Raw genomic sequence first — 10,505 nt, forward strand, 5'->3', positions numbered from 1 at the left:
GTACGGATGGTGTGTGTTGTTTGGGGTGGGGTTTTGCTGGTTTGGGAGGCAGAGGTTAAGTCTGTGGATACCTCTCTATAGACAGAATTTTTGGAGTGGCTTTAGGAGTGAGTGTGCCAAAACCTGTTGAAGAATTCCCCTGCTTTCAGCCTGTTTCAAAATAATTTCAAACAAGAGGAAAGGGGGAAGGTAACAGAAACAAATTCATTTCTGCCCCCATCCTACCTCGTGTCCCTCAGCTGTTCTGCTGGACAAGGGGGCTGTGTCTCCTCTGCTGCCCGAGGAATCTCATCCTCACTGATAAAACCTCACAGAACTGCTGGGGATCTGCTGCTCCACACATCTACTGTTCCTGGGGACCTTCTCTCAGTTTCTCCTGACATTCCCCAGACGGGGAACTCTGCTCCTTTTGTCTCTCTGTGTGACCTCTCCTCACCCAGAACACCCTGTTCTGGAGACATCAACCCCCCAGCAAGGCTTTAGATTCTGTGTAGTGGTGGAGGTGGAAACAAATTTATTTTGTGTTGGTGTACTACTTTTCTAGTCTAGAGAAAAAAAAAAAGTGGGTTTTGTTGTTGTTGTTGTTTGTTTGTTTTTTTAATTGAGTGCATTCTGCCAGCCCTCACAGGGTGATGGGAAGGAGATAGGGGATGTAAATAACAGACAAAGAAACATCAGCACTGAAGATTAGCAACCCATGGGCATGCTCTGGGCTGAAGTAAGTTCTTTATATAAAAGCCAAAGTGCTCCTTGCTTTAACACAACTAAGAGAATATCCTCCAGCAACTTCAGTTTCAGTCAGACATGCAGGCTTGCTTTTATGTTTAAAATCTTCTAAATTGCACTTCCGCTTCTTGCCCAGATTAAAAGGCACTGTTTGATTTAGATAAGATGGATGGAAGAAGTCTGTATTACAGGAATGTTAAAACTGGCCCAGGTTGCCCTGAGAGGTGTTAGGTGCCCCATCTCTGGAAATATTTAACACCAGGCTGGTTGTTCAATTTCTCAGGAATTTGCTGAATTCCTGGAGTGTTCCCCCTGTCACATTCCTTCTCTCTCAGGCAGCAGCAAGTGCAGCAAGCACACAGCAGAGTTCTCTTGGTGTGTTTTCCTCCCAGCCTATGCTGTCCAGAAGGACACTTAAAAGCTGACATTTATTTTGTCTCCAGTTTTTCCCAAATGGGATCAGTCCTATAGTGGTAGAATAATAGAGTCAGGCCTAATAAATACAAGGATTTGAGTTCTTTGTCCTGCATCAGGCTCTGCTAAGTCCAGCTCTGGGTTGCTCCTGCAATGCCTTCCTTGGCTTTCCATGGCTGCATGGCCACAGTTGGGCAGGAGGAAGAGGATCCAGCCACAGGAACAGAGGCTTTCGCACTTCATCCAGTCCTTGGAGGAACACAGAAACCCTCTCCAGGAAGACAAATAGTTGCAGGTTTATGAATAGCCATGGATGGGAGAGCTGGCATCTGGTGCTGGGTTTTCACGTAGCCCCCATCCCTTTGGCATCGCCTGCTTCCTTCTGCCTTCCCTGTTTGTGTCTCCTAGGATTTGGTGGCCTGATCTCAATGCCTCCTGCTGAGGAAACCTCAACAGGGTTATTAACTTCCTAACACTGCGGAAGAGTTTCTCCTTTGTCTTTTGTTCCATTATCTTGGAATAAGCAGGTTCTTGCCTACACAATTGTTTTGACAGTTATGATATTCTCAGCATTATCCTTTGCCATAGCCACTTCAGCAGCCCATGTAATTTTAACAAACACCTAACAGAATCAAGACGTTAAAGTTGACAATAGCATAATAAAAAATCTCCTTTTAATAATGAACTGGAGCTGCCGTCATCCTGTTTTAGCAGAGTAAAATCTCTCCCCCCCCCCCCCCCGAACACTTTACAAAGCTATTACATAAAATGCAATGTTAAATGAACAACAAATTACTTTCCCTTTAGCTAGCTTTTAATGCTAATGGTGCTATTTATTCCTGACCTTTTGAAATATTAGATTTTTTAAATGACAACATAAAAAGAATTCTTGTTTGAAAACGCGAGCGACTTTAAACCACATGTTATTACTTGTAAGTACAGCATGCACATGCATCATTCATTTCAGTGTCCCATTTAGGGCTAATTGGTATATATTTCAGTTGACATATATTGTTCTCCTGCAAACGTGTCAAATTCCTTAACGATGGCGGTGACAAAAGCAGAACGCTTGAGATATATAAATTACGCTCTTTACCATATAATCATTCTTATCTGTTGGGAATGGTATTTGTGACAAACTATGGTCAAAAATACACAGCAAATTGATTCTTTTTTTTTTTTTAACTTTAATATCACACCATTCACGGCAAGTCTTTGATTGCATCCTTAAATGTAGAAATGTTTTGATTTTTATCTGCATCGTTTTGCGGCTTTTGAAAAGCTCACTTTATTTATTAAAGGAAGAGTAGCGCAGCGAGGATCTTAAAATGTATCTTTTGTTATCAGCGTAAGAGAAAAGAAATGGGCTGTAATTGTGGATATAGAGTGAGTAATTTGGTGAAAAACGCTTTGTGCTATAGTTAAGGTTTTATAATTCCTGCTAGAAATTACTATTATTTTGTTGGTGGGCAGCATTGCAAGAAGAATTTTAAATATTTTAAATATGGGAACAACCTGGGCCACGTATTTCCATTACATTTCAGAGTACTGCGTGCAATGCATTTTCCTCCTTTATTACAAATCATCTTAGAATTAGACAAAAAAAAAATTGAAGATTTCATGTGACTCTAATTATTACAGCAGTGCTCATTGTTGTCTTTAGACAATGCTGTCCACAGTCATTACTTTGCTCCATAAATCAGTAGCATAATGAGGTTTCTATCTTTCAAGAAATATTTGAGTGTATCTTAATGTGGCATTGATGAATTCTCCTTCCCGAATCTCTGGAGGGTTTTTTTTAATCTAGTTTGTCATGTTAGAGCTTTCATCACCTAGCCCCAGCTGACAGTGTTATGGCTGTGTATTTATTTCCACACCTTCCTGAGATGTGTCCTCAGAGGTTGCAAATAGGAATTTTATGATGTTATGCCTTGAAGGCTGTTTTTCCTTGATTGGAGTGTAATTCCCAAACTGTTTTGCCCCACCCTCATCCTTCAGAAATATATACCACGTGTGGTTGTAAAAAAGTGTGGAAAAAGAAGGTTAAATTTGTTAACATCTTGTTGCTGATATAAACTGGGGGCAGTTTCTTTAATGAAAGAAAAATTCACTGGAAATAAATACCATTTTTTGCCAAATAAATTATATCATAAGTTCAGATACCATTTTTCTTCTAAAATTTGAAGGCAAGAAAAAGGTAAGTCAAAAAAAGGTCAGCAGAGGGCAGAGGAAGAAAGGAGAGGGTTGATGTGATGCTCCACAGCTCTAAATCAAAAAATACTAATAGTGCCCTACGTGACACTTACTTCTAAACTGTGCTTGCAGACAAACAGAAACAAGAAGCAGAGTACTCTTTAAATTAGCCTAAATGTTGTGTTCAATTACACAGTAACAACTGGGTGGCCACTGCACTTGCTATCACTTTGGTGACCTATGTTTTGTGAGACCCAAAGACAAAAGTTGCATTCAAGTCCCTCTTTGTGCTCTGGCCCATGGAATTATTTTTGTGTATTTATCCTAAGAAAGATATTACCTTTAATTGCATTAAGTAGATAACGGCTTCACATCTAACCAATTAAGGAGGTGAAGGGGAAAAAAAGGGATCTAAACCTCCACTGTAATGCATTAGTTCAGCTAATAACTCACACTACTGTAATTTAGCATACAATTTATATAACCTAAGTGTCAATTCCACATGAAAAATAACAGTAATGAGCATTACTGGTGGCTTGGATGCCTGAGCTCGGGTGTGCAGTTTCAGAGGATGGATTCTCTGGGAGTCCTGATTATCCTCTTTGGAAAGTGAGTGCAGCCCTAAGTGCAGCACCATTTCTCATTCAGAAGAGGTTCTTCATGGAGGAGGAATATATACAGTCATCACCTTAATTATATGGGATGCAAAACACAGGATAAGCTTGTCCTGCCTAGGGTAATGGAAGAGCAGGAGCCACCCCTTCCTTCTCCCAGCACAAAGCACTCTGTCCTCCAGCTACAGCCCAAGTCACACTAGAGAAACTACCACAGGAGCTGCTCAAAAAGAAATTGAACAACCTCTCTGTCCAGACTAACCTTTTCTGTACCGTCTTTAATTCTTTACCCAAACACCAGCTTCCTCTCTTTTGATGAGGGGAAAAAATCATCAGGAGGGAAGAGCACAAGGGCTCTCCACCACCCTCAGCTCTCCCCAAGGTGGTCTCAGTCCCTTGGGGGATTCTGTGGCCTGACCTCACATCTCCTTCCAGCCTTCCTCATCTCCCCCTTGCTTGCAGTTTGGAAATCAGTGCACCCAACCATTTTACAGCCCTGCAGAGGCACAGCGAGTTCAGCAGGGAGTCAGAGAGGATGTGTTTGCCCGTCTGCACCCTCCCTCTGCCATCACCCACCTCCAAACCCCAGGCAAGGCTTGGCAGAGGAGGATTCTCCCCTTCATTGAGGACAGACCATAGATCCTCACGCCTTTGCTTTAATTCCAAATGACCCAAAATATCTTTGCTGGGTCATGAAAACCAGCCTCTCATTGCCTCCCACAGAACCTGAATTAGGAAGCCTCTCCCAGCGGCAGTGACAGAGGGGACATTGCTCATGTGCCCTCCCTTGCTGGGTCTGGAGGGATGGCAGCACAGCAGCAGCAAGCAGCATATTTGTATTGCATAGGACCCTCATGAGGTAATAAACACTTCCTTTTAACCAGGGAAAAATGTTAAAAGTGGAGAGCAGAGTGACTGCACCAAAGAATAATTCTCCTTTTGACCCACAGAGAAAGAGGTGCCTAATAAAAGTATATGAGCACGGACAGTGTGAAGATAACTGTCTGATCAGATAATGGAATTGTTTTCAGTGATAAGAATGAATCCATTACTAATGCAAATAACTATAATAATTATAATTTGCAATACAGTAAAAATCACCTAGTCTACCTCCTCCTCTGACAGGAGACTGTATAATAAATTATAGGCTGAGAAAAAAAAATCAAAGGGATAAAGGTTAAAAGATTAAAAAAAAATCTGAAACTTAAATGCTTAACAGGGAAGTCAAGACCTGAAAGCAGAAATTGGTGCTATTAAATAAAGCAATTGTGAAGAATGAGATATTATGGAATTGATTAACAAACCAGAAACCAAGCATTTCCTCTTGTCACAGATTTCAATAATTCTGAAAGAACAAAAAATTAAGAGTTGGCGTATAACAAGGAAATTAATTATTTAAATGTAGGTGAATATGCTAATAGTACTCTGGGAAGATGAATATAACTTCACACACAAAAAGCCCCCAGAAGGTTCAGTAAATTTGAGGAGTTTCTCCAGTTGCTTTTGCTTTGCTTTAGAATCTAAAACTGTTCAGGTGTTCCCAACCAGGACTGCTCATCTACAGGGCAGATCTTTCAGGGTTTTCTGGGCACACCAACTTGCTCATACCAATCCCATAATCTTTTTTGTTCCTGTGAGGTATTTTGGGCGTGGAGACTGTAAAAAAATGCTTTATTTCAGCTTTGGAGGAGTAGAAAGAACAGATGAAACTAATCCTGTGTGCAGTGTTTGCACAACAGTGAGCTGTTTTCTTGTTTACAGCACCTCTGCTTTCTCCACTGGTTAAGCAGAGAGGAAATAGTGATGCACAAGGCTTATCACTCACTGTTGGCATCAAACCATTCATAGCTTTAAGTGACAGAGCACTGGGAATCTCCCAAGAGATCATGTGATTCTTCCTCAGCCAACAATTTGAGTAAAAGAGCTATTAAACAACTGAGTCTAAAGCACTTCCAAAACTCTACATTTTCCAAAGGTCAGGATGTCCCATAACAGCCCCAGAGAAAAGCCAGGGATTTTAATAACAGGGGTGTGTGTGTGAGGGAGATTTAGACATCCAGAGGTGCTGACATCTAATCAAAAGTAGGAGTGACTACCAGATTAAATTAATCTTTATCTCAGAGTGGAACCTGATTTTCTGTGCTTGGAGTATTTTCATGCATTCTAAATTCAGAGTAAAAAGCTCAATGTACCCTGCCAAAACTTCCCCCCCAAGTCTTTCATGAAGTCAGTGATTTCTCACCCTCTTTGAAGTTTTTCATTGCTGCACTTTTCCTGCAGCTGAAAAGCTGGACACACTTCAGGCTGCAAAGGGCCAGCAGTTCATCAGAACCTCCACAGTACAGGAGTTCAAGGAAAATGCTTTAATGATGCAAATTCTAAAAGCACTCTAGTGGAAAACTGACAGTCTGCTTCACAGCCATGACTGGTGGTTACCTCCTAAGTGCCATTTATCCAAAACACACCCAGCCAATAGAACATCAACTCCTGCAACAAGCTCCTAGGTTTTAAACACATACCTTTCAGCTTAAAGGCAGGAAGGCCTTTAATCAATGTTTGCAAAAGACAAACCACAACGTGCCTCAAATCCCCACGTCCCATTTCATTGTTTGTTGATGCTTCACCAGGGCTGTTTTGGAGAGGGATGCTCCCAACACGAGTCCTTCACGTGTGTTCCCACAGAACAACTTCAGCATCAGTTTCCAAATCTCCTCCCAGCAATAAGATGCTTATCTGCCAGAAACCAGCATGCACTGCCTAATCCTCAAAGCTCCCAAGAGAGCCATAAAAAAGATCACAGGTCTGTAAAACATGATTGAAGGACCTGGGATTTAATTAAATAATTAGATATGTCAAAAGCTGTCAGGGCAGGACTGAGATGAATTGTTCCCATGTTCTCTAGGGGTAGGACAACCACAGAGAGTCAAAGCTGATATTATGTAAGACTTCAGACAGATGAGGACAGTGAAACAAACAAACTGCCTGAGCAGGTAACACCATTTCAGAATGGTCAGAAGTTTTAAACATCAGAAGTTTTAAAACCAGATTAAACAAAAGTTTGGAGTAGTTTAGGCAGAACTAATATTGTTTTGCAGCAGAAGGTGATATATGATTGATACCTGAAGTCCTTTCCAGCTACATGAAACTGCTGTGATGCTCTGACAGAGCTGCAGTTGCAGTCAGCAAAAATACTCGATGGATCAGAAAAAAGAAAAAAAACCTGAATAGGTATATGCTACTTGACTCTGAAGGGGAGAAATCAAAATTCCTTTGGTGGGATATGATCAGCCTAGTTTGTACATCTCCTCAGTCCTGTAACATCCTCAATCAGTATGTGGTATTTTTGATCTTCAATCTCACATGTTTCACCCATAAGACAAAACAAAAGAACTGCAACACTGATTTTGAAGTGTTTTGGAACATCCTCAGTGATGTTACCTGATTCTTCAGCTGCCTTACACAATTATCAGGCTGAAACGTCGACCTTGTTTCCTGAGTAGACAAATCTATTCTCCTGCCCACTGTGTAAGGAATTTCTCATGGACAAGGCTGTGTGTTCACAACACCCTGCAGACAGTACTGCTATCCAGACCTCTGCCAACACAAAGAACACAGGGAGAAAATCATCTGAAGAAGGATGTTGGAATGTTGCTTGCAGGGAAAATAACCACATTTAGATACAACTCCTGCATACCTCAAGCAGAACCAGCACCTTCTCTGCTGCATTCTCTCTTCTTACAGCTAATTTCCTGCAACTCCACTCATTTTGAGGAGTCAACAGCCATCTAGGCAAAGTGTTGCTGGGGAGACACAGGCTGAGAAAACAGATCCATTATGATTGTCACAAGGGGAAGAATAAACCTGAGCAATCCATTCCTTGCAGAGCTTTAGCTGCAGCCCTGTGGGTGTTACCGAGTGCCTGCAGGGTGTTGGTGTGTGAGCAGCACTGGGGCAGCACCGAGGCTGCTCTCTGGACTGCAAAGGAAGAGGATGTGCTCAGGCTGGTGTCTGCTCTTATCAGCTGATGGCAGACGGAAGTTCCTACTAGAGGTGCAGAGATTACTCCTCAAAGGGAAGGAAATACTCCTTGTTGCCCTTAGGAAAGGGAGAGTCACCTTTCTAACTCCTTAGACTGCTGCAGTTGAACAAACCCAGCAGCCACAGCTCTATCTCACCGCTCTGCTTTGAAACCATCCCTGACCTGGTAACTGCTGGAGCACTCCACTGCCTCTGCTCCAGCACAGCCAGGTCCTGCTCACACATCTCTCCTGCCAATTCCTTTCTTTCCTTATGTTGCAGTAAAGTGGAAAAATTGTAAGAAAAAGGCCTCATAATATCAGGCTTGCTCTGGCTAGCCTGTCATTTCTCCTAAGGGAAGCTAGCACCCTGCAAGTTCCTATGTGAAAGCAATCCTGGTGTGAGCAGTTCATTAACATAAAAATCTATTCCTGGGTGAAAAAACAACTAGCACCTGTATAAACTGTTTTTACACTGTTAGAAAAATGATAACTATCTCTCACAAACAGTTTGGAAAATGATAACTATCTCTCACAAACAACTTACCCTGCACGTACACACTGAGGGTTTGAGTGATCAATAAATACAGGATAACAACTTCTTACTAACCACTAAAGGTAATTGGCAAGAAAACTCCTAACCAATTGGAGTCCGACACCAGATCTGGTAAAACTGTATAAAAACGAGTTACATGAATAAAGAATGATCTTTTTTCCATCATGAAGAAAATGGAGTCCATGTGATTTATTCCCGTATCCTTACACTCAGTCTGGCATCGTCCTCCTTTGGAGTCTTGGCTCTGCTGCAGCACACAATACTCCCAGAGTAAGCTTAGATTTATTTTTCATTTCTCCATGTCTGTCAGCTCACCTGTGGGTACTGATAGAAGGATCACAGTGGCTGCAATCTACCAAGTTAATAATTTTTTTGCCATTGCATGGTAATGAACACCATGGCATCATCCAGTAACATCTGCTCTGGACACGAGGCCAGAGCTCCTGGGATATGGCATCTAGTAACCCTTTCCCTAGTATTACAATCCCTGAAAAATTAGAAAACAGGTACTACTTTAAAATCATAGCCAGTACCTAATCAATTGTATGTTGACTAAAGACAATGCAGAATTTCTTGGTTTGCAGAAAAATGTTTGCAGTTAACTGACTCAATATATGGCATAAGGATGGCACAAGACAGTTTTTGCTGTAAGAAATTGATCTTTGCATCTGTGAACTGCACAGGCTGTGGTGGAAACTTCTTCCTCTTTTAAATACTTACATTCAAGTCTCTAACTTGAAGGAAAAAAGCACAATACCTTATTGTGACTCTCCATTGATTCCACCAGAAAATTGCTTTTGATTGTTAGAACACAGCAAGGCATGAACTAATAAAATAGAATTTATTCCTTAAAAAAAAGGAAGTACAAGACTGGCAACAACCAGGCCCAAATTCCAGTCACACAAAGCATCTGCGCTTCTCACTAATTTATCCAGGCTGCATCTCTTGAAAACCATGCTGTTGTTGAACTGAGTAAAGGAATTCTGAATCCATTGTCCCTAAGCCAGAGAGCTGGACACTGCTGTCAGGGAGGCCCTTTTACAAGTTGTTTTATTCCACAGCTATTCAAATCCCTTCTATCAAGATGAGGCTGTAGCTTTAAATCTACACACGGTCCTATGAAAAAGCCTTAAGATTTAGAAAAGTCCAGAGTAAGGACCAAATTCTGAATGCACACACAGGAAACTCCACTGGGAATCTTCAGCAGTGTGGTAGAACACCGAAAGCAAAATTTGGTTCTTAATGTGTCTCTGAAGCCTGTAATTATATTTCCCATTGTACTAGTAACATTAATTGAATGTTTAGCTGAAATCAAGTTCATTACAAGTTAAATACAGTACCTAGCCTATTAGGATGGTGTTTATAATTATAGTCATAAAGCACTTGTAAAACACCTTCATTGCAGCAAATAGGTGGAAGCTGGGCGCAGTGGCTGCTCAAGCCTCTCACTTCACTCTCTGCATCTTTGCAGCACTGTGGACCAAGGTCACCTGTGCCACTGAATCCCCTCCAGAGCTTGTGCCAACACTGCTGAATTTCAGAGGGACACAGCCTGCAGCTGTTAGCAGGAAAATGTGATACTGCACAAACTGCTGTGCAAGGGTTTTTGCGGTGCAGCTGGACCTTACTGAACATCCCCAGAGCTATAAGGCACATTCTCATGCTAATATAGCTGGTTATTGGCCAGCTTATTGGCCTGATAATGCATTTTGAACAAGAAAACAGCTTTTAATAATACAAGACCTAAGAGATTACACCTCCCTTTGATAGATCAGATTTTGCATTTCATTTTCTGGCTCTCTGAGAGCATCATTAAAGAAAATACCTGATCTGCTTTTGGTATTGCCCAAAGTCTTTCTGCCTCAACTCCAACAAACACCTTACTCAGAGAGCTACACCAATTGTGCTGGAAGCTGAGTCATGAGCAGCAGTGAAGTTCCACCTTGGGCACACAAGTGAACTAAAGCCATACAGATGGCTGGTGTC

This window comes from Motacilla alba, chromosome 6, assembly GCF_015832195.1.
Source record: "Motacilla alba alba isolate MOTALB_02 chromosome 6, Motacilla_alba_V1.0_pri, whole genome shotgun sequence".
Classification (NCBI taxonomy): domain Eukaryota; kingdom Metazoa; phylum Chordata; class Aves; order Passeriformes; family Motacillidae; genus Motacilla; species Motacilla alba.